This window comes from Podarcis filfolensis (assembly GCF_964270895.1).
Source record: "Podarcis filfolensis genome assembly, chromosome: 10".
Classification (NCBI taxonomy): Eukaryota; Metazoa; Chordata; class Lepidosauria; order Squamata; family Lacertidae; genus Podarcis; species Podarcis filfolensis.
Window position 1 is genome coordinate 52,020,728 of NC_139612.1, and position 25,266 is coordinate 52,045,993.

General features: G+C 43.2%; 1 protein-coding gene and 1 long non-coding RNA gene across 6 annotated transcripts in view; one reads left to right on the forward strand and one right to left on the reverse strand.

Annotated features, from left to right (window-relative positions):
* LOC310743728 overlaps window positions 1-25,266 on the reverse strand; it is a 78,620-nt gene that overhangs the window by 30,965 nt on the left and 22,389 nt on the right. Inside the window, exon 2 of the long non-coding RNA XR_014539193.1 lies at window positions 7,072-7,195. This is a non-coding gene — a long non-coding RNA (uncharacterized lncRNA). The remainder of the gene's footprint in view (window positions 1-7,071; window positions 7,196-25,266) is intronic.
* The window catches only part of IGF1 (insulin like growth factor 1), a 62,159-nt gene that overhangs the window by 22,092 nt on the left and 14,801 nt on the right, over window positions 1-25,266 (forward strand). The gene's annotated exons all lie outside the window — the stretch shown is intronic.

Below are 25,266 nucleotides of genomic sequence, written 5' to 3' on the forward strand. Positions count from 1 at the left end.
GATTCCTCCCCCCTCCCCTTTACATATTTCAAGTTTTATGTTTCTTTCCATTAAAGTTTCCAACCTTTCTCAGACGTATTTAGTTTGGCAAAAGGAGTAATGTTGAGTCATGGAAAAGATTTGAGAATGAGCTACTGAAAATGTATCTAATTTCTCTTTGTGTAATTTAGGAGCAGGCAATGGATAAGTGGGTAGAATCACAAAGTAACAAGTGGTTGTTGGGGTTTTTTTTTCCGTCTTCAACCCTACTTAAATTTGATGGCCCAAATGTAGCCTTTCAAAAATCTCTAGGCTAGTGCTTCATTTTCTCTAAATTAGATAGTGTGTGTATGTTCTTTAAACACCAAGAGATTAAATTCTCTTGTTTTTGATAGGGGTGATGTTGCCACTGCTTAAGCTGAATCTCAAACTCCGCAGTTCAGTGTTACATCAGTGCCATGCTTGGAGCAGGTCCCACTGTGTTCAGAGAGGCTTTCTTCTGAGTATACATGCATAGCATGGGGCCGCACAGTGTCAGTCCTAAGCACACTTTGGGAATCAGCGGGATTCCCTTCTGAGTTAACATAGTAAAGTGGTTTCTGTCTCTTGCAATCAAAATGACAGAACCTCTTGCAGAATTCCTCAGAGCAGTCCAATGAATTTGGGGGTGTCTAGAAATGGAGCTCGACATTTTTGTGGATTCAGGGCTGTAAGCCCAACAATTTTTGGCAGTTCTAGGGTGCAATCACCGTCTATTCACCTCATTTAAAGAAAAAATGAGGGGAAAGAAGCCTCAGGCTTGCCTGTTGTCTGTTGCTTGTCTGCCAATTAGCCCTAAAGCATCTTCCTATAACACTCACTGGGTTCTCTCACTGCGAGAAGTGAAGTTACAGGGAATCAGGCAGAGGGTCTTCTCGGCAGTGTCACCTCCCTGTGGAACACCCTCCCATCAGATGTCAAGGAGGTAAAGAACTACACAAGTTTTAGAAAACATCAGAAGGCAGACCTATATCATGAAGTTTTTAAAGTTTGAAAGCAGCTCAGAGTGGCTGGGGAAACCCAGCCAGATGGGCAGGGTATAAATAATAAAATTATTATTACTAATATTATTATTAATTACTACTACTTCTACTACTACTCCTCAGGGTTCAGCTGTAAATATTTTTTCTTAGTTCAGTTTTCATCAGTGGATTGTTATTTACTTATTTATGCCTATTTCTAAGCTGCCTTTCAGGGAGCTTTTTTTTTTTTAAAAAAATAGAAATTTAAAACATCAGAAACATGTTTTGTCATGATTGATGTCTTTGTCTAATGCAGAGGTGGAAAACCCCATAACAGCCCCATATGTTGTTCGGCCCCATGTTTGTGGACCCCTGCTCCCCAATAGTTTCTACCAGCATGGCCAATGATTAGGGAGAATGGGAACATCTGGCAACATCTGGAGGCTGCATGGTCCCCTTCCCTGGTCTAATATCGTATTGAAAATATTTTATATTCACTTATGCGGCAATCCTATAGACCAAAAGTCATTTTATTGTCATATTATATGGCTCTTCCCCCAACCCCAATGATCTTCAGGACAACAACCTATCTACAACACAAAATGGCCACAGCACCTTCACACAACTACAGTTTCTTAAGATTCCTTTGGGAAACCTAAACTTGTTCAAACCTGGTTTAGGATAGTAATGTAGATGTGATCCAAGTAACAATAATAGGCCCTACATAAAGAGTCCTGTCCTGGTCGAAGGCTTCCAACAGGCCACTGTGAGAATAGGATTCAGGGCTCTTCTTGAATGAAAGCAAGTGAGTTCATCACTATGTGGAAGACAGACAGCTGACTGAAGTAAACAAAAAGCTGGTTGAGGATAAGGTTTCATTGAAGCTTAAGCCAGTTCAAGAGTGCAAAGTCTCTCAGACTGCTGCCTTTCCGTTTTACTTTTTCCTTTGAGGTAATATACAACTGCTCCAAGGATAACCCCACTGCCTGACCTCCTCTGAACTGGAAACTGGAAATGCTAATTGCTGTGGTTGCAATTTCCAAACCAGAGGTGTGGGCCAGAAACTGTACTAATTTAGTCCCATCTTCCCATTTTGTAATACTTATGTTCTTCAAAAATGACAGAAAGGGAGAAAATGAGAGAGATTTATGTCAGCAACAAGTAAATAAGTACGCAGTCCCTTTACTTTACATGCCTTTGCAATTCATATCTCACTGGGACCATTTTGGACCTAGTTTGTTCTCTTGTCACTATAGTATCTTATCACTAAAGTCCTCATTGGTACCCTAGACTTTCAGTTAGAGTAATGAAATCTCATGCCACATGTATTGATATATATTATCAGTGTTCCCTGGCTGGGTCTTATATACCTTGATGAAGTGCTGTGATTGGCCACTGACAGTGGCGTAGCGTGGGGGGTGCAGGGGGGCCGGCCGCACCGGGCGCAACATCTGGGGGGGCGCGCTCGCACTCGCAGCTCTCTGCCCCTACTAAAATCCACGGGTTAGGGGGCGCAAATTACTTGCCTTGCCCCGGGTGCTGACAACCCACGCTACGCCACTGGCCACTGAGTTAATTGTAATCCCATGCTGCACTGTGGTGTAGGGTCAGAGAAGAAGTAAATAGATGGATATCCTGTGCCAGGTCCTGCTAATTTTGTGTTTTTTGTACATAACTGTACAAAATATATGCTCTTTTAGTCTTTAGCTATGCATTGTGGCATTATTTTACTGTTGTTTTATTATTTAGTACTCTATATTAAATTTGTATACTGCTCTATACCCATAGATCTCAGGGTGGTCCAGAACATATAATATGTTGCAGTAATCTAACTTAGAGGTTACCAGAGCATAGACATCAGTAGTTAGGCTTTCCCTGTCCAGATAAGGGCACAGCTGGGCCACCAGCTGAAGTTGATGGAAGGCATTCCACGCCACTGAGGCCACCTGAGCATCAAGTGACAGCAAAGTATCAATGAGTTCCCCCAAGCTACGTACCCACTCCTTCAGAGGGAGTGTAACCCCATCAAGAGCCGGCAACCTCCCAGCCATCTGATCTAGGGAACCACCCACTATCAGTGCCTCAGTCTTATCTGGATAGATCTTCAGTTTGTTGGCTCTCATCCAGTCCATTATTGAAGTAAGATGACAGTCCAGAACATCCACTGCGTCCCATGCAGGTGTACAGGAGAAAGAAGTAGAGCTATGTGTCATCAGCATATTGCTGACAACATACTCCAAACCTCTGGATAACCCCACTCATGTAGATGTTAAACAGCATGGGGGATAAAATCGAACCCTGTGAACCCCACATTGAAGGCTCCATGGGGCTGAAAACACTCCTCAAGCAACAGCCCTGGGGAAAGTCCACCCAAGTAGGACTGGAACCACCGCAAAGTGGTGTCACCCACTCAGATTGCAGCTCCAGAAGGATACTATGGTTCATGGTACCAAAAGCTGCTAAGAGGTTGAGGAGAATTAACAGGGAAACATTTTCTCTCCTCACAGAGGTGACCAAAGCAGTTTCTGTGCTAAAACCAGGCCTAACCCCGATTGTAAATAACTGGTTCAAATAATATTTTGGTGAAAATTATAGTGCCATCTTCTACTGTGTGGTGTGTGTCTTTTCTTTGATTTCCGAAAGCTCTGATTATTGCTTTCACGAAAGTGGCTGTACATTTCTCCTGTTACTAAAGTCCTGATGAACAAACAAGGGCGACACCGGGAAGTTTTATGTGTTTGATTCAAATGCATGTCTTCCCAAAGATCATCGATGATTCAAAACAGATGAATCTTAAAGATGTCAAAACAGATTTAAATTTTAAAATAAATCCAGTTTGATGGCACTATTAGCAATCAAGTAATAGACAACAGATTTTTATTTCAAATCGTTCTTTTTTTAGATTATGACACAAGCAGAGGCCACCCAGTTTAAATTAAAACAGGGGGTGTAATTCCCAAAAATGCAACTACAATGGTACATCGGGTTCCATACGCTTCAGGTTATAGACTCCGCTAACCCAGAAATAGAACCTTGGGTTAAGAACTATGCTTCAGGATGAGAACAGAAATTGTGCTCCAGTGGCGTGGTGGCAGCAGGAGGCCGCATTAGCTAAAGTGGTGCTTCAGGTTAAGAACGGACCTGCGGAACGAATTAAGTACTTAACCCGAGGTACTACTGTATAGTTGCTCAGGACAGATGTCTCAAAGATGTTAGAGAGGCAGGGTTACTGGACAACAGGAGATTAGCAAATTAGAATATATTATGCAGGCCACAGTCAAACTTTGAAACTGTATGACTCATTCTATACAGGTAGCGATGAGGGAGAAATTCAATTCAGTTTGCATTTAAAGGCAAAACTACTTAATTCACATTTTCTGTAACAATATGAGAACCAAAACACAGCCATCATTTGAACTTTGCACTGCTCTGAATTTTGTGATGCAGTTCTCCAACCAAAGTTCTCCAACCAAAAAATAAAATAAAATTTTGTTAGGGAAATTGCTTGTGTGTGTGTGTGTGTGTGTGTGTGTGTGCGTGTGTGAACACTGCATACAAAAAGGTATTTATTAGCAAAAATTCACAGTAATATATTGACAAATTTTCATGATTTGATTTTTTCCCCATCCCACAAATTGCTGCAGAAAAATGTGGAGAACCAGATCTTAGATTAGAAAAATGGGAAACTGAGAGGATCAAAGTTGATTCTCAATCCATCCCTATATACAAGCATAAATTAAAAGTCAGAAACTTCCTGATGGAGAGGAACATAGAGTGGACAGCTTAAAGGTCTGACAATGTTAATGATGAGGGCAAGAAAAGATCTACACAAAGTCAGTACAGTATCTACACAGCTACCAAATAGGGATCTGTGCAAGGCACACATGCCATAGTTAAGAGAAAAGAAAATGGGCTGAAAAGGAGGCTAACCCATTTGACTGTTCTATACAAAACTTCCAAGGAAACTGAAAGCTTATGAGTGTCACCCTACTGAGCCAATATGATGCCACTGGCCTCGTCCAATAAAAGCTTTCATTGGATGGAACATTAGTTGAAGTGTATATTCTCCAAACATTAGTACAGTCGTATTCAGAAGTCAAACAGAATCCGTTCCGGAAGTCCGTTCAACTTCCAAAACATTTGACTTTCAAAGCGTGACTTCTGCAGCCAATCGGAAGCTGCAGAAGCCCCGTTGGACGTTTGGCTTCCTAAAGAACGTTTGAAAACCGGAACAGTCACTTCCTGTTTTGATCGTTCTGGAGCCGGAACGTTCAACTCCCAAGGCGTTCGGGAGCCGAGGTACAACTGTACCTCAAATGGGCTAGCATAGCTTAGGGTTGCTTTATGATTTGTCTAGAACTGGCTGTTCTCTCAGCTGGTCAGATTTTTGAAGACAATTGTAGATTATTAGATTATTGTCAAGTTAGTTCACATTTCTGTTTTTCTGCCACCAGAAATTGACGTTCCCCCAGATCTTTTAACACTTTTTGAGACCCAGAATCCAAATATGTATTGCACCCTTTTGATTACTTCACTGCATGCACCCTTAGCTTTTCAAAATTTGACTGCTCCTCAGTATTATCCAGGCTAGGTGTTTAAAGCAGATAGGTTTATTGCTAGCTACTGAATCATCAGCAATTGTCCTACTTGAACTTCAAGATACACCAGTCACTTAAAAGAGAGAGAGAGAGAGAGAGTAAGGGCTGACCTAAAGATTTGACTTCCTGACACACAGAACATCCTAATACACTTAAAATGAATCTTCTGACAAGAATATGAGAGGCATTCAATGAAAACTAATAATTCATGACGTGAGTTAAAAATAATGATGGCTGAAACTGAAGGGACATATAGTCCGCATTTGCATTTTAAAAATTAACAAAGGTTACTCAGGGTTCCAAGTGCTGGCTTTTCCTAGAAATTTAGATATTCCTCTTTTTTTAAAAAAAAAGCCCACAAATTGGGATTCAAAGTACACGAACAACAGGAAACTGTAAGAACAATCAAAACCCATTCAACTACACTTAATGCAAGTCTTCTGGCATAATGCATGTTTTATAAGGTGATTCATATCTTCTTCACTGAACATTAAAAATACCAGGTAAGGAGCTCTGCCACTGTGCTAAATTGTCTTTTGTCCTCGTGACTTGGAGAAGCAAGAGTAGGTATAATTTGATTGGCTGATGCCAGCAACAGGTGCTATTTTAGTTCCAGAGAGCAAAGTTAAATGCAGACATACCGTTTTCCAAGCACTTAGCACTCTGATAAGTGATTTGCAGGCTTGTATGCATGGAGAACATAATAATAATAATACTTTTATTTATACCCCACCCTCCCCGGCCAGAGCTGGGCTCAGGGTGGCTAACACTAGTAAAATCACAATAAAAACATAATGGGGGGGGACAATTTAAAATACGGGTTAAAATACAATTTAAAATGCAGCCTCATTTTAATAGTAGCCCATAGTTCAAAACCATAAGGGGAGGGAAACATAAGGGTCAGACTGAGTCCAAACCAAAAGCCAGGAGGAACAGCTCTGTCTTGCAGGCCCTGCGAAAATATGTCAAGTCCCGCGTGGCCCTAGTCTCTTGTGACAGAGTCCTGTGGGGCCCTAGAGTCTTGTAACAGAGTGTTCCACCAAGTCGGGGCCAGTACTGAAAAGGCCCTGGCCCTAGTTGAGACCAATCTAACCACCTTGCGACTCAGGACCTCCAAAGTGTTGTCATTTGTGGACCTTAAGGTCCTCCGCGGGGCATACCAGGAGAGGCGGTCCCGTAGGTATGTGAGTCCTAGGCCGCATAAGAGGAAGTCCAGCATATTTGAGTTGTGTGCATATCCACACTTTCCTATGGGGAATGAAAATGCATACTGAATTTCTAGAAGTAAGAAATTTCTTGGACTCACACTTAAAGACGCTGCCAAAGAAGGGTGTGCCATGTGCTGCTACCTGCCCTTTTGACTTTTGGCATGTCCAGAGTGCACCCCTGGAATTGTCTCAGTAATGTAACTTGCTTATCTTAAGAGCATATACTAAGAGCATAAGAACATAGAAACATAAGACAAGCCCAACTGGATCAGACCAAAGGCTTACCTAGTGCAATATCCTGTTCCTCACAGAGGCCAACCAGATGCATCTAGGAAGACTGTGAAATTGCCCCCTGACTCTCCCACTGTTGTTCCTCAGCAACTGATATTCAGGGTTTTTCTATTTAACTCTGCAAAAAAGAAAAGAAAACAGTTTGTGGGAAAGCAAGTTATGCACCTTTTGTTTTAAATGATATTCAGACTCAAGAATCATTTTTAGAATTTGTCCCAAGTGTAAAATGTAGCCTTTCAATTTGTCCTGAGGGATTAAAAAGATGTAAAATTATATTCTTTACTGGATCAATGGTCTAAGCATAGACCCTTAAGCCAGTGTGTCAGTGGTTTGAAAACTGAAACACAATTCCCGTACACAAGAGGCAATTAGGAAAGAAAAATGTGTGGGTAGAGAGTTGGAGTCACATAATACTAAATCATGAAAATAACTATTAACATTCTCACTGAAATTACATTTTTGATCACGGCTTTCCTGCATCATATGTGTACAATGTCAACAGATGAAACAGTGTCAAATGACAGCTTTGCCAGAAAAAAATTATCCATTGGTGTGCTGTCCAGGCCAGCACTATGTGTAAGGAATATCTTATATGAAACTTATTATACCAGCTCACCTTAGAATTCTGTAATAGAATCTACTGAGGGAGCAGATTATTGCCCAGCTTCCATGTAGACAGTGAGAAATCTACTCTGTGACCCCAGTTCACTGAAATTTCTGGAAAACAACAATGCAGGTTTGGAAGGGCCATGCTTGAGCATGAAAAGAAATATATTGAAAGCTTTTAAAGATATAAAATTCCTAGAACTGTTGGAAAGACTCTTGCATGTGAACTCTCCCATCCAAGTTGCTCAATAGTATGACTCCAGTAGAGAAGGCTGACATCAGACTCTTGTGTAACCCATGAGCACAGCAATGCCAGTTTTGCAAACACATTCCGTAATTTTAAAATCTCACCAACATGTTATATATAGTTCAAGGTAGTTTTCCGAAGTATGAACTCACTTGTGTGCAGAGTTACTTCCTCTTTATTCAAAGGAAAGAGGCAATATAAAGAACATAGTCAGAGGCAATAGAGCTTCCACAAAAAGGGTTCCATCTGTTTGCAGAAGAGCTGGCAATCCAGTGGAGGCTGATGCTCCTGGAAGGGGAGGAGATTTTTCTCCAATTCCTCCTTCTGCTTCCCATGCCATTCTGGAGAGTCTTCCACTCTCCCAAAGTAAATGATAGCAGGCTGCAGTGGGAAAAGAAATCAATGGCAATCACTTTCCTTTTTCCGTGAGTACAAGGTTCTGTGAGTGGAACTCTGCTTCTGGAATCTCAGAAACCATCCAATTATATTTGTGGCAAGCAGACTTTTTTTGCTCAAAGGAATAATTCTATTTCTTGCAGGTGCATCAGTATAGCAGGCAGAGTTCCATAGTACGTGCTAATGGAACAGATGAGTGGCTTTTCCAACAATATCTAGGATTCCAAGTCTCTTTCCCTGGAGTTCTTCATGGCTGAAAGTTGTTGCATCCAATTTGATTATACATTGTATTTGTGATAGCATAGTATTTCAGCAATAGGCATGTGTTTTGTATTCTGCTCATCTCTGCCACTTACTTTATTACTTAAATACAGTTCATACATAACCTGACTGCCCAATCTCTCGCATGGTGAAGGAGTAGGATGAATGGGAGGCACAGGATTCAAGAGCCATGGGAAAAATTTTGCTCTCAGTAGTTCCTGAAGAGTTAATCCCCCTGGCTGGCAAGGCCAGCGCCCGTGAGATGTGGGAAGGGCTTAAGGCTTGTCATCTCCGACAAGAGGCTGGGTCTGTGTTGCTTTACTTCAGAAAGCTGCACAGGAAGCGTTTGGAGCCAGGGGAAGACCTTAGAGCCCACGTTTTACATTTGCAGCATCTCAGACAGGAATTGACTCATAGAGGTTTCAATATGCCTGAGTCTTTGTTTGCAATCCTTGTTCTGGACTCCCTGGATGAGAGCTATCATGCTGTGGCAAGCCAGCTAGCAACTCTTCCTGCGCAGGACCTCACTGCTACAAAAGTTTTGGCAACCTTGCAAAACGAGTGCTTGTACCATCCGTGTCGAGGAAACAGCCAGAACAAAAGCTATATACAAAACGGAAGTTCCCAGCGAGAACAGTGCTGGGAGTAAACAGGCATGTGACACACAACAATCATGCCTGACTCTTTTAAGGAGGAATGGAATGATATCCTAACAGGAATATGCCTCTCTCCTCCCATAGTCACTTCCTCCCGTAGTGTATGACACAATGGCTGCATGTACATCATATTCAACCTCACTTTCCTTGCAACCCCACCATGTTTTAGAAAATCCCCGAAAGTTGGGTTCTTCCCTGTGATTCTCTATAACCACTAGGGATGGAGGAGAAATCAATTCACACTTTCTGAAAAAATACACAAACAGAAGCACATCCATCCTTCAAAATCCTCATTTCTCTGAATTTTGGAAAGCAGCTCTCTAGCCAAGTAATGCGTACAAAACTGCACATATTAGGGTAACTTGTGCATGAAAGCACATGTATTAGTGAAAATAACATAAAAAATGTGTTATATATAAGAATATTGCTTTGCAAAACAGTGTATGTTAGGCACAATTGCACACAAGCATATACGTTAGGAAAAATTCACACTAAAATCCTTATGAAATTTTATTTATATATAACTCTAACTCTAACTCTACCTAACTACACACATACATACATATATATATATAACAAAGGGATGTACAAATGTGGAGAACTGAACATAAATCTGGAAAAATTAGAAACAAAAACTGAAAGATTCATCCATCCCTAATTACCACACAAGTGATTTGAGAGAGCTCCCAAAATAATGTTTTGGGGTCCAACTCAAAGCTGGAGACAATTTTCTAGGGGGAGTTGCAAGCAGCAAAATACAAATACAGAGACATTTTTCACTTCTGTTATAAAATTAAATTTCTGACTTCCAAATTAAATTTCTGAATAAAGGCACAGCTCATTACCTCAGCCAAATTTGAGTGGCACAATGATGCCAGGTGGTGCTGAGAGTTTGGCTGAGGAACAGGCCTTAAGTGACTAAGCACGTGATGAACAGAATAGTTCAAAAGTATTGTGTAGAGGTGTTAGGTAGTGGTGGTAACTAAGGAAGGGACTGTGGGGACTAGAAAGCACATGAGGGATTCTTCAGAAAAATATGGGATGTGCTCCAAATAGATCTTAACATGATGTTGCGACCTCAGTTGCTCCTCCTGTCTTAGAATGAAAGTGCCATATCACTGCTACTAAATCTTCAGCCAGTACAATGTCTGACATGGAAGCTTACAACCTGAACTCACAAATTAAGAATGTCTACTCTATTAAATGACTTCTATAATTATTGCCAGCTTCAGCACTAAAATGTTAGCAATAGGTTTGTATGCCTGAAATGCTGTGTTCTTTTTACAGCAAATCAGTTTGGATGATATTCTAGATCTTTGCCAGATGTGACAAAGGAACACTGAAGCCCAAAGCTTGCTTATCCTTAAATCACCCCTCTCACTCCTTTCCCCCTCTCACACACACACTCTCCAAAGTGGGGAGAGAAAAAGATTTGAATTCTGATCTTTCAAGATAAATATTAATTTTTAAAGCTCTGCTGACCCTTATTACATTAAAATCAGTATGAGTAGATTTTAAAATGCTGGCGCTAAGAACATAAAACCTTTCCTAAGTCCCGATTATCAGCACAAAAGACCTAATGTAGTGACGTCACCTTGGAAAGAAGGCAAGGATAATCTCCTGCTCATTGCCACATTATTGAGGAACTGAGAGTATTTCTGATGAATACACCTCTCGGCTCATACATATGCTTAATTAGGATTGACTTGGAACACTGCACGGTGCACAGATGGAACAAGTTACGGGTTGTATAAGCAGCAATGTCTCTGGTTTTCAGCGTGGTTAAGTGTCTTGTCTTCCTACTGTACTGCAACACTTTCCAAGCATTTTTGAATATTTAACAAGTCTCCAATGGTGATTTCCTCCAGAACCAGATGTCAGCTTTGCAACTTTCTGCAGTATAAAGTTGACGGGAAAGGGTGGGGGGAGGAATGGAGGGAAAGAGGCACAGATCCGAGACTGCAGTCCTAATCACACTTGCTAACGAGAAGCTCCACTAAATTGCATGGGGAATTACTTCCAAGCAAATGCGCACAGGTTTACACCGTCAGTGCTAAGTAAGAATATTCTGGTTCCTAGTGTCACATTATTTATTTGTTGTAATCAAATATATACTAATAAGCTGTATTGTGGTTTGTTACACCTGCATATTCAAGGTGCAGATGGGATTCCAGATTGCACTACGCTTCCTGATTGCATGCCAACCACAACATTTTGTTTGCTCCTTATCAGCATTCTTTAGTCAACCTTTAATTGCTGGAAATTCTTTAAAAAGATGAAAAGGTGGTGGGAAAGCCTTCCAAAGATTGCAATTTATTTTTAATGGCCTGCTGTCTGACTGCTAGAGGGATAAACAACATTACACAGAATGCAGCAGCCAACAGCTCCATTTCCAGAAAGTTATTAATAATTGTGAAGAGATCCAGTGAGGTGCAGCAGAAACTAGGCTCAGACAGTTGGCATGGGGGGGGGATAGCGGTGATGGCAAATGCTTAAAACCTTTCCTTTGTTTTGGCAAAAGTGCTCAACTCTCTACATCTACTTGCAAGTTGGGAAATGCGGGAAAAATATTTGTTTACTTATTGCAGAATTATAGATGCATTAGCCACAATACTGAACCAGGCATGTGCCCTATGGCTCATAGGGCTGTCATCTGAGTGCAAGGCTCCCTTTCAGCTTCTAGGGGTACCAATGGGAAACCTAGGTCAAGGGCACAAGGTGCGAACTGGATAAAGTTTTATTTTGTCCGGCTAGCATCAAACTTCTCTAGTCTAGCAGCTCTAGTGTGTTTGTGGAGTTTTCCATGTTTATGTGTATTAATTGATGTCAAGGGTGGGCAGGGACATTATAAGGAGTTGGTTAAGTTGGCCCCCACCAAGGGCGCAGGCCCAGGGAGGCACAAAAATTGTGCCTCTGGCTCAGAGTGGCTAGAGGCCCGCTCGTCTGCCCATCTGCATGCTCCCCAGGGCGCTCCTACACTGCTCTGGGCAGCCAGATGAAGCATGCAGGTTCCTCTGGGCACCTTGGCAGAGGAAACTGGTCGCTGGTTTGGGCCAACGCAGCAGCCCCCCAGTGCCCCCTCCCCAGTTGGCTGGCGGCACTGTTAGAAATGTGAGCAGAGTGCTCAGGGAAGAAAGATGAGAGAGCAAGCAAGAGTTGCAGGAGGGAGGGAGGGAGGGAGGGAGGGAGGGAGGGAAGGAGGAGGCAGACAGGAAGGCAGCAAGTAAGAGAGGCAATCAGGCAGGCAGGCAGATGGAAGAGGAGGAGGAGGGGCAGAGTGGAGCAGACCCTGATGACCGTGGAGGAAGTCACTGGAGGAGCACGAAAGGCGACAAAAAGCAAAGTTTTTTTCCGTTTTTGGTCCATAGTCTGTCCCAGCTTTGGAAGGGCCGATGCGTCTTCTTGCCAAGAGCACAGGGGAGCCTAGGTACACCTCTGAGAGTGGGGAACATGTAACCCTCCAGATATTGTTGCACTACATCTCTCATCATCCCTTACCATTGGGTCATGCTGGCTTGAGCCAATGGGACTTGGGAGTTCACCAACTTCTGCGGTGCCACAGGTTCTCCAACCCTAATCTTTTTCTCATTCTCTTCCATGAGCCTGGGAATGTTCCATGGATGCCAGGGTGGTTCACAATTAAATGAGTGGATTATTCCAGGGCATAATTATCAGGACAGCCCCTCCATGCAGAAGTTCTAAGAGCACATCAGAGCCCTCCGGGATTTGGAGTGTGACTTCATTAGAAGTTATAATTTATAATGAGTATGGATGCTACATCTACTTATTCTCAGGAGGCCTCTCCTTTGTTTCCAACTTAGCTAAAGCTTCAGAGTCCTGCTGTGTGTCATGCTAAACACAGATGCAATACGTTCAAGGTTCAGTCGCCAGCTTTTCCTGGTAGAGTTGAGAAAGACTCCTGACTGAAATCCTGGAAAGTCACTGGCCAGTTTCATCTTTCAGAAAAAGCAGGTACACAGGGCACCAATCAGGACTGGGGTTACAGGGAAGTTGGCTTAACTCTTTCCTGTACTCAGTTTTACCCACTGAAAATCCCCACCACTTGTTATTTCTTCCAAAGGTGCTGTTAGAATAACGTGTAGTTCACCCCCTCAATCTGTATTAGGTAAAGGGACCCCTGACCATTAGGTCCAGTTGTGGCCGACTCTGGGGTTGCGGCGCTTATCTTGCTTTATTGGCCAGGGAGCCAGTGTACAGCTTCCAGGTCATGTGGCCAGCATGATTAAGCCACTTCTGGCGAACCAGATCAGCACACGGAAACGCCGTTTACCTTAATGCCGGAGCAGTGCCTATTTATCTACTTGCACTTTAACATGCTTTCGAACTGCTAGGTTTGCAGGAGCAGGGACCGAGCAACGGGAACTCACCCCGTCGTGGGGATTCAAACTGCCGACCTTCTGATCAGCAAGTCCTAGGCTCTGTGGTTTAACCCACAGCGCCACCCATGCCCCCAATCTGTATTAGCATCACAAAATGTAATATGGAAAGTCGTCCTGACTGTGATCTGTCATGGTATCATCCTGAGAGATGCCCAAAAGATAAAATGTGTGTTCAGGTTTCATCTGAACATGTGTGAGCTAAAACTGGGGATGGGGGACATAGGTATGCATACAAGCTCCACACCCCAGCATCCTGGTACTCCTCTCTCAGTCCCCAGCAACAACTCCCATCAGCCCCAGATATTTGGGCTGGTGAAGGCTGACAGTTAAGGAAGCGGTGCATTTCTAAATAACCTATTCAGCTGTCCCCAAAAAGCCTTTGTGTGCTTGTATTTGAGGGATGCCACTGAAACCCCAAACTGTCTTATCTCACAGGAATGGCAGGTGCTCCACACTTCCACAGATCGAATCCTTCCACTTTAAGGATGACAGGGCTACTGGGCAAAAAAAAAATGACTCCAAACAGTCAAGAACAACGCGGCTAGTGACCTCTTCTCTAAACAGTGCAGTGAAAAGCTGTGACAGAACAATGTGGGCACAGCCAGGAAGGTGCCAAGACTGATTACACAATAATCCTATCATTATATATGTATGAACTTTATTCCCTTTCTTCATTCTGCAATACTTTTACAGCAGTTGCTTTCCACTTACTTAGGGTTTAATTTGAAGGGAAAGGAGGTGAAGACTCTTCTTCATATACTGCATAGTAGGATTCAAATACCGTCTATTCTATTGTGGACCAAATGTCTTGAATAGTGTTATTACTGCATTTATTATTTTTTAGCCTCATTTTTCCTTTCAGGAGCTTAGGCTGGGTAGACAGGGTAGACAGACTTCAGACTTGTTAAATCTACTTTGCTTTTTATTAGAACCTGAAGTGTTTGAACAACATGCAACATTTGAGAAGTGGTCTTCCTCAGGGCCATAGCTCAGTGGTAGAGCACGGGTCCTGAATACAAAAGGTGTCAGGTTCAATTCCCAAGCATCTCCAGGTAGGTTGGTGAAGGACCTCTTTCTGGAATCTTGTAGAGCTGTTATCACCATAAACCAGAGGTGGAAAGCCTATGACCCTCAAGGGCTTGTTGGACTTCCAGCACCCCACATGGCACAGCCTACATGGCCAATTTCTCAGGAAGATGGGAGCTGGGATTGATGGGAGTCCAACAACATCTGATGGACCACAGGTTAACTACCTCTGGGATGGGCAACGCTTAATTAGACGACATCTCCCCATCTTTCACACCTCTCAGCTTTCTGAGCCATGGATCCGTACTGATCAAATCAGTTACTAGACTGGGGATAACTGCTCCCTCAGCACACTGTCACAGCTTGTAGCAATATTGCAAGCCATTAAAGGGCATTTCCATGCTGATATATTACAGTTAGCAAACAATAATGTTACATGATCATACATGTACATCAGGGATGGAGCACCTATGAACCTCCAGAGGTGGTTGGGCAACAGCTCCCATCATCCTCAGCCAGCTGATGGTCACAGGTTATGGGTGTTCGTTTGTATGTATGTATTATTATCATTATCTATGTATTACCTGCCCTCCACCCTAAGATCCCACAGTGAGTTACAGCATTAAAACACAATATGAAAACAACTCACAATCATAAAAATGTAGCCCAACAACACCTGGAGGGCCACAGCTTCCCCACTCCTGATATACATAATGCACAATAGTAGCATAGGGCACACCAGGAGTAAAATGGGGATGGAACAAGGAATTGTTCACCTATCCACTTTACAATTGGTTTTTAACCAATAGGGACATGGCTATGTCTCTGTGCAGACCTACACAATGTAGCTGAAATATAGCAACAACTTAGAGGCAGTACAGTAAGGTGGATGCTCCACTCCATTAGTCATGGAAACCACAGTGCAAGTCAATCCTTACTGAGTCACTGCTATGGAAATCTTTCAGAGTTAAAAATTATAAGGAGTTGCAGCCTTATATTGAGGCTCCTTACATATTAACCCATCTATAATGTCATTTGGCGGGTGTAGATGCAGCCACCCCACTGCTGGGACCACCTACATCTGTTTTGAAATGGACACACTGTAATGAGCTTTTATTTTTGGCATGAATCCAGCTTCCCACGAAGCACTTCCTCAGAGCAAAAAATATGCAATACAGTGGTACCTCGGGTTAAGTACTTAATTCGTTCCGGAGGTCCGTTCTTAACCTGAAACTGTTCTTAACCTGAAGCACCACTTTAGCTAATGGGGCCTCCTGCTGCCACCACGCCGCCGGAGCACGATTTCTGTTCTCATCCTGAAGCAAAGTTCTTAACCCAAGGTAATATTTCTGGGTTAGCGGAGTCTGTAACCTGAAGCGTATGTAACCTGAAGCATATGTAACCCGAGGTACCACTGTATGTCTAGATTGTATGTAGACTATGTAGAACCAAATAAGAAAACTCAGTCTCCATTGAGTAAAATGTTATGTGTATGCAACCCGAGTCAGACCATTGGTCCATCTTGCCATCTACACTGAGTGGCAGTGCACTATAGGATTTCAATTAAAGGCCTTCCTGGGGATGCCAAGGATTGAACCTGAGACCTTCTGCATGCAATGCAGATGATCTACCACTGAGTCACAATCCCTCACCTCGAAGACTGAAAAACTTCGGGGAAAACATCACACAATCAGACTTCACCCCCGCCCCAGTGGGGTACACAAAGTACATTCACTATGTAGGTAAATTCTAAAACAAAGGTTTGGCGCTTTCAAATAAATATAGGGATGTTTTGACCAGGCAAAGAAAATTTTGCGTGGAAACATTATTCTTTTCTAGATCTAGCTTCAGCGTGATCCAGCTTTTCTATAATTTATGATGTTTGTTTAATCCAGAGTTTGAATCCAATGAAACAAAGGAAAGAACAGTTGCCAATTAAAAAATAATAAAGTACTGCTGAGAAACATCTTTAAATGTTCTTAGGATTCATGTCAAACTCTCAGAAAACTTGGACTGGAAATAGTGCAAGAAAGGAATTACTATGATTACTTTAGAAGCCTAACTGTAAGGGAAAACTGAATTTATTGAACATTAAAAAGACTAACAACTGAAAGACCAACAAATACGAATGTGGAAAAGTCTCAAGAGTTTTTCCCTGTAAGAAGTGGAGGGAGAAGGGGGGAAATTCTTTTTCTTTTCCAATTAAAAGCTTATTAACTTATTAGAGAATGTATGGGAATACTGTGGCCAGGATTCAATGTCTTGCACCACTAGTTCCACGCACTCGGTGGGACTTGGGGACTGTGTTCTTCTAACAACATCCCACTATGCCACATGGTAAATCACTTTGGAAACAGAAAGAACTTTCTAAAAAATATCAAAATTCAACTGAGCATACCCAAACCCCTGATGTGCCTAATGCTGCAGTTTGGATATGATTCCCTTTCGGATTTCTCTCTCTCATACATATATGGGGGGGGGGTTTCTAAGATGTTTCCATCAGTAGAGAAATCAGTATGGGTTGCCCTGAAATACTACCCAGTGAGTATCTCAATCTTGAGAGTTGATCGCCTGATGTTTTTGCACTGCTACTACACCATTGGTGTCTGGACAGCTATAGCACCACAAAATCAAGACCAAAAAACAATAACCAGAACTATTGTAATATAAAAAGTTACAGGATTTCAGTAGGAAGTTACAGCATGTGTACTGCTTGGAAATGAACCAGTGTGACTTCCCAAAACCTATTGAGGTGCAAACAGTATTGAATGAAGGTTCGCATGTGACTGTCTTATGAGCATGAATCATAACGCATGCACAACAGGACGGATTAAATTACGCAATTGATTTTCTCTGGATTGCACAGATTGTCCTCATACAAAAAGCAAACTGAGTTGTCAGTGATCGAACTGATAAGCAGCCTATGAGTCTCACACACTCACACAATAAAATGAAATAAAGGAAGCATAGATTGATAGCTCTTTGGCACTGCACTGTAACATATAAGAAGTGGATTTGCCCCTTGGAAATTGTAGTCCAAAGTGTGAGCCACCCTTTGATCTTCTCACGATGAGCAGTATAGAAATTAATTAATAAAGAATAATAAAGAAAACGGGGCCAGCCCTAACATTAGACAAGGTGGGACAGCCTATCTCAGAAAAATGATTGTCTGGTGCATTGTAACAACAAATGGTCAATTAGTTTATTATATTATTTTTTTTACCACCGTGGTGGGGTGCACCGTTTGTACTTTTTCTGCCTGAGCATATCTACAAGGGATAGTGAGGGGTAGCAGACACACCCACAAACTATTTCCTGTTATCCCATTGCCCTCTTTCCTCCTCAGTTTTCAGGAACAGTATATTATGTTCCCATACAGCTTGAATCAAATTCTTGCTCTGTTAATAATGATCTTCGCAACACCTTCATTTTCCCCGACTAACTTTTTTTTTTGGACTTGCTCCTGTGTCTCACTATTAGGAAGTGGAAGAAAAAAAATGTTTTCTTCTTTACCACTCATTTCAAAATGCAACAAAGGTCTGCAGTGCATTTGATAGTATTTCTCTGAAATTATTAGAGACAGTGGAATTATAGAGGTGTTGGTGACACAAAAATATTTGTCAAGTAACGATTAGAGATGTTCAGAGTGTGCTGAATTCTTTATTGACAGTGGTATTTGCATAGAATTTAGATACTGGGAAAATATCAACCTTTGATATTTAAAAATGCAGGTCTTTATACAGGATGGTGATTAAGGTGTATTGAAAAAATATTCAGGCACTAGCATCAACAAAGGCTTCGGTGTCATTGTTGAGATGGGAAATAAATTTATTTACTGCTAATGTGGATTCATAGCCCACTGAAGGGTTGAACAAAACTTGTTGAATAAAAGCATTGTATGCTGATTTCTGCTGATGTTGAACTTTGATGCATCTCCAGGGGAAGGGAATTCCAAGACTGTTGAGAGGAAGATATCAAGAATGCCCAACAGTTCAATCCTATGCAGAATTCTTACTGAATTCAACGGGATGCTTGAGGAATTTGTTTTCTGTGAATTCTGATAGTAGCTGGTCTGATCTGCATATCCCAGAATAATGTGTGAATCAGAATGCAATTATCCTTGAAATTTGTGAATTAGTACATTGAAATATACTTGAAATTTGTGAATTAGTACATTGACATATACTAAAGTACTCAGCTTAAAAAAAATATCCATAAGAAATACAATTCTCAAATGAAAGCCAAACCAGGACAGAACATACTTAGTCGTTAGCAATTCAATTCAATCTGCATATCACTTCACACTGCCAGAGTGTGATTTACAGGGGCAACATACAAATATACAATAAAAATCCATTAAAACAAGACAAATATACTAAAAGTGGCAAGATGCAAAAGTGACACAGACCAGAAATAGATCAGTCTGTCCCTACTCCAAAGTAGAGGTGTATACAGCCTCTGTGTCCTTGCCGTCCTGATTTGCTTTTGGATGATTTAAAATAACTCAGTTGTATGCATCAGAGCCCAATGGTACTTTGGGTGAGTGCTCACAAAAGGCTCCAGTTGCGTGTCGAGACCCTGAGATCACCCCCTCATTGATGAATAAGACACTGGCTGGCAGGCGAATGACATGGCTGGGAACCTCCGGGGGACGCGGGACTCCATCCCCTGCCCCCAGAGGGGAGTGGGTGGCCACGTGGTCCACCGCAACTCCTCCCCACTGGGAAGTGGAGCGGATTTGTCAGGAGGCAGAATGAGGAGAGGTGTGAGAGAGTGACAGGAAACAAAAAAGGAAGAATACAACAAATACCATAAAATATTTGGCCTTACTGAACCAAAAACACGACAACTGGCTTCATCAGCTTCTAATTATGTTATCACAGTCCTTAATAAATCTGGCAATTCCCTTTTTGTGTCCAACACAGCATTTTTCTTGCCAAAGTATCATATTTGTTTTCTGGCAACCTTCAGCTTTCCAGCCATGGAATCTGACCTAGGCTTGTAAACTCTGACGAGCTGGCAACACACTCGCCCTCTAGAGCATTATATTGGTCTAAAGCAATACATCATATCAGCTCCCACTCTCTTGTTGGCCTTTATCTCGAAAGAATCCTGAATGCTATAAAAATTTCCGCCTCAGATCCCAGATCAATACTGCCTATAGGTTCTGCTTTTCACACCAGCACAGCTGGCTCCAGAAACTACTGTGTTGAGGATAGAGGCCATATCGTGCGCTATGTAGACTTAATAGCTTCCCAACGGCAGCAGCCTTAGAAAGAGGGCATAGTGCAGTGCAACTATGTGTGAGAGTAAACACTTTCCAAAGTACAGAGTTTACAGCAAGATTGGGAGAATGAAAGATAAAAAAATAAAACAAAGATTAAGCAATTTGGGAAAGGGGAAAAAAAACTGCTACTGGAAGCAGATTCCTCGAAGAGGAAAGTCTATTGCCCTGTTTGATTGTGAGACATGTCTAGCAACCAAATTAAAAATTAACACAACCTGTTGATTTTATAACCTATTCTTCCGTAATGCGTGCAAAGATGTTGGCAAGGCTTTCTGTGGAAGACCAGGGTCATCCAGGTGCTCCAAGATGGGCACCAACCTCAAACAAATATTAGAAGAGCCCTCTATATTCATTCATGAGATTTATGCCCTGCTTCCCAGACCAAGCTCCCACACTTCACTGTCAGGATGCATCAAGATTCTGCAAATCACCAAGAACAGCCATGTCCAACTTGGAGAGCTCCATATGTTATTGGACAACAACTCGCATCAACCCTGACTGTTGAGTCTGCTGCCTGGGTGGAAGGGAGTTGTGGTTCAAAGCATCTGGAGGACCCTGGGTTAGGATGGGCCAGCCATGGGGGTGTGGTGGTCCCAGAGGACCACCAATGAACAATTATTGAGAATTATGCTTTCCTCTCCCTGGAACTTGATTCCGTGTCCTCCTAGAAATGCTAGGAAACAGGAAACACATGGGCCATAGATGATTCCATTCACATTGTTAATTGTTCTTAGTAGAGGACTTGGTGGTGAAGCTTGATATCCGCTGGCATTCTGAAAGAGAATTAACTAATCAAGGATGTAATTCAGTACTCACTTATTTGGGAGTAAGCCCCACCAAATTTAATGGGACTTATCTCTGAGTAGTGTATAGGATTGTGCTGTAAACCACTTTAAAATGTGTATCCTGCATTTCTTTCTAGAGGTGGGGGGAGCCAAAGCTGCTAAAGAAGAGGCAACTAAAAACTACAAAGGTCAAAATTGTGGGGTAGGAATAAGCAGCAGGTACAGCAGCAACTGAGAATACAATGCAGCAGTGTCAAGAAAACAAATCGACAACTGACCAAAGGAGGCAGGGAGTATTGCGGACCACTTGTTTTTCAAAAGCCAAGCCATGGATCCCCTACTTTTGAAACTGTTTATACATCTATGGTAGTTTCTATGTGAATGGTGCCTCGGATCCCCTAGGTGGGCTACAAGGAACCCCTGGGGTCCGTGGACCACCAATTGTGAACTCACCAACCTCATTCTGCCTTCACCCAGCCCTCACCTGCCTGCCTTCTTATTACATCTACTCCAGCCGTGGCACTGCTCAGTGTCCTTGCAGTATTCAGCAAGGAAGAGGATGGGGACAAAACTAGAATGAGTTTGTTCTGCTGGTCATCGGCTCTGGCTTCACTTACCATTGGCTCCCTGACTTCATCTGCTGTTGTCTCCCTGTCTTCCACCCTTCCAGTCCCAGTGAGCATCAGCCACCACTAAAACCAATACAGTTGTACCTTGGATCCTGAACGCCTTGTGACTTGAACGTTTTGGCTCCCGAATGCCGCAAACCTAGAAGTGAGTGTTCCGGTTTGCGAACGTTCTTTGGAACCCAAACATCCGATGTGGCTTCTGCGGCTTCCGGCTGCATGCAGGTAGCTCCTGCAGCCAATTGGAAGTCATGCCTTGGTTCGACAACCAAGGTACAACTGTAGTAGTAAACCAGAACAGAGCCCTTAGCAGAAAAGGCAGCAATAAGGGAACCCAGTCAGGTGACTTCTGAAAGCTTGCCCCAAAAGAGTATTTGACAGTGCAAGCCTATACATTTCCACTGAGTTCAGTGGGGCTTACACGCAGGTCTGTGGGGTAGAGATCTGCAGCCTTAGCATTCTGATATATACTTTATATTCTCCTTGCAAACTCAGCATACATGCTCTCTTGTGATAACTCTCTTAGGATTTATGAGAAAAAAAATGTTTCACAGTAAGTTTTCTTTAAAAAAATATCAGTGTTTAATGCAAATAAGTTCATTCAACATGTAAACATATGCTACATTTGGCAAAGAGAAACTGTTGCAAACACACTTGTTTTACAACTGTTATTGCTAAAATTTAAATGCAAGTTTAAAACAAAGCCCTCAGGAGGTAAAATCCAGAGTAGGCTTTTTTTAAAAAATTAAATGAGACTGAAGTGCTTCATCAAGAGTTTGCATCTTCATTGGTGTCATGACCAGTAGGGAATTTTTGTTCAAAGCAAGAATATAAAGTAGACAAGCAGAGCTTGCAACAAAACGTTGCCAGGCAAAGTGTTCGTCGTTCCAGGATACAATGGTATCTCCGGTTACAGACGCTTCAGGTTACAGACTCTTCAGGTTACAGACTCCGCTAACCCAGAAATAGTACCTCGGGTTAAGAACTTTGCTTCAGGATGAGAACAGAAATTGCGCGACGGTGGTGCAGCGGCAGCAGGAGGCCCCCATTAGCTAAAATGGTACCTCAAGTTAAGAACAGTTTCAGGTTAAGAACGGACCTCCGGAACGAATTAAGTTCTTAACCAGAGGTACCACTCAGTGGCGTAGCGTGGGTTGTCAGCACCCGGGGCAAGGCAAGTAATTTGCGCCCCCTAACCCCTAACCTGCCGCCGCTGCCAGCTTCTTCTTGCTGCTGCCTGGGCTGGTCTGGTGTGGTTCTCTCCCGTGCTCAGCGCTGCGCTGGGCGGCCGCTGCACTGTCCCTCCCCCAGATAGTCCCTCGCTCTCTCCGCACCGCACTCCTGGCACCCACCCCCCTCCACAGTGGGCGGCGACCCGGCGGCTCGGATCGGATTCGCACAACCAGCACTGCAGTGAGAGAGTGTGAGTGAGCCAGGTAGGGGCAGAGAGCTGCGAGTGGGAGCGCGCCCCCCCAGATGTTGCGCCCGGTGCGGCCGGGCCCCCCTGCACCCCCCACGCTATGCCACTGGTACCACTGTACTGCAATCGATGTCCCAGGAAAGAAGGAACTATGTTGCCTGCTGGGCTGAATCCTGAACTCCTCCACCCCCAACCAGTTACTTTGGAAGGCACCTGACAACACCATATCATTGGGTGGCCCATTTTTTATTTTATACTGTGGCTGCAAGAGAAGATCCTAGCTGATCCAAGTGGGGCTGGATCAGCTGAGTGGCAGCAACTTCCAGTTCTGCTTGGTTGAACTCTATTCCAGAGTTCGCAACTGGAAACTCCAGTGTAGCTGATCCCAGCTGGCCCTACTAATAGACAGAGTGAATCGCCCACCTCAGGTGGTAGATGCTGAAGGGCAGGAAGCAACAGGAACAAAGCTATAAGAGCCACATGGCCCTAGCTTACACCTGCAAAACTAGCCTGTTGCCCTCAGGTGCAGTGGAGAACCCCGCCTCTTGTCAGAATGTGGGAGTATCGTGTCCTTTACCTTAGCCAGCAACATATCTTGGGCCGGCCCTGTCTCAGAAGAGATGGTTTAGAAGGAACCACGGTCAGAACTATCACACAAAAAGACATTAATTAATTCGGGCACTCTGACAATTCTCTTAAATTCGACTAGTATGCTCCAGCAAACCATTTGAGCATAATGGCTATATTGTTTCAAAAGCAGCTGAATCACACTTACTAATAATTGCCTATGGGTACTCTGTGGGGTTTGCTTCTGAGTAAAACTACGAAGCACGTGTCTGCAAAGATTCTGAACGTCTTGGTTTACTGATGCTCCGTCAGAGATGCAATGCAGGAGTTTCCATTTCTGCTGTTAGTGCCTTGAATTTGATCTATAAATCTGAACAGCAGGAAATGTAGTCTGCAGAAGGAAATGGCTAGGAGGTACAAAAGTCAATACAGCATGTTGCAAACTTTCTCAAAACACTGGCTAGTCAGCATGCTGTATGACACACGAACGCAATGGCCAAGCAGTCGTTTGTTGCACCAACAGTTAGCATGGATGCTGGAAAAGCAATGTCCCAGGACCTCTGTAATTCTGCCCTTTGTACTAGCTCACATACTGGTTGTGGGGAATGGACCACCACTTCAAGGACTCAGTGTGCTAGAACCACCATCCCCATGTGCATTATTAATATCCGCATTAATAATCAGCAACTATCAGGCCCACTCAGCTGTAAATGCAAATTCTTTGATGAATACTGATTCTCCATTTTAAGTAGTGCAATCAAGGCTGGATTAGTCATTATCCTAAGTGTCAGGGAACTGCCATCGGAACTAGAGGAGGAGGCGAGGCTCCACAGCGATGCTGGAGAGGGGCCAAGCAGGGAGAGAGACAGGTCTCCTGTTGGGGAAGAAAATCAGCGCAACACCAGGGATAGAGGGGGGCCAATGGGGGAAGCAGAGAGGAGGCTCCGGGACTCTTCACTGGACACCAGCGGGGAGAGCACAGGTCCTCCGCTACCCACGCCCTCCCTGCGCAGAAGACTTCCGCGCAGGGAGAGTAGGAGGAGACTGGGCAACTTTTATGTTGGAAAAGGTTTAAGAAACGCCCACTGACGGATTCTGCCAGCGACTGAACAGCCACGGAGTGGATGGCTGTCCAGCGAGAAATGGTTTAACCAGCCAACCTAGCCCAGAGCGGCGGCAACTTACGCACAAGCAACCCCTAAAGCCATTACACTAAGTACCATATTTTTCCGGGTATAACAGCAACCGCAACAAAAAAATGGGGGGGATTGCCCAAATTTGTTGAGTTTTTTTGGGGGGGGGGGTTGCCCAGAGTTATAGAGCTTTTGGGGGGCACCACCGCCAATTGCTCCACAGCATACTGCCACCAATCGCCCATCCCACCTCTTCTATCCGTGTATAAGATGACCCACAATTTTTGCCTATTATTTCTAAGGAAATAATATCGTCTTATACGCGGAAACATACGGTATACTGTACTGCAGAACAGGGATCCAGCAGTGTTAGCTGTTTGGTGGCTGTATCTATCCTGCTCCCTGCAAATGGCCTGTTTTCCTCTGTCACCATGTTAGTTATGTTCTTTAGAAATACAGCTAATTAAATGGAATGATCAATTCAAGATAATGCGTTTTCTGTGGCTTCTGAAGGCAAATTATTGGAATTATTTATTCATTTATTTTTGCAAGCTGGCAGAATGGTGGTGTGACAACGGCTAGCCCTACGTAGAGAGCCCTGCTGGCTATTACAAGTCCCATGGGCTTTTCATTAGTAATTACTTGGACAAAAAAGAGTGCACAATGTCACTAACAGCACAATTCTCTGCACGTTTACTTGGAAGTGGTTCCCATTGTGTTCAATGGGGCATACTCCCAAGTAAGTGTGCATAGGTTTGCAGCCAAGATGTGATTTGAGC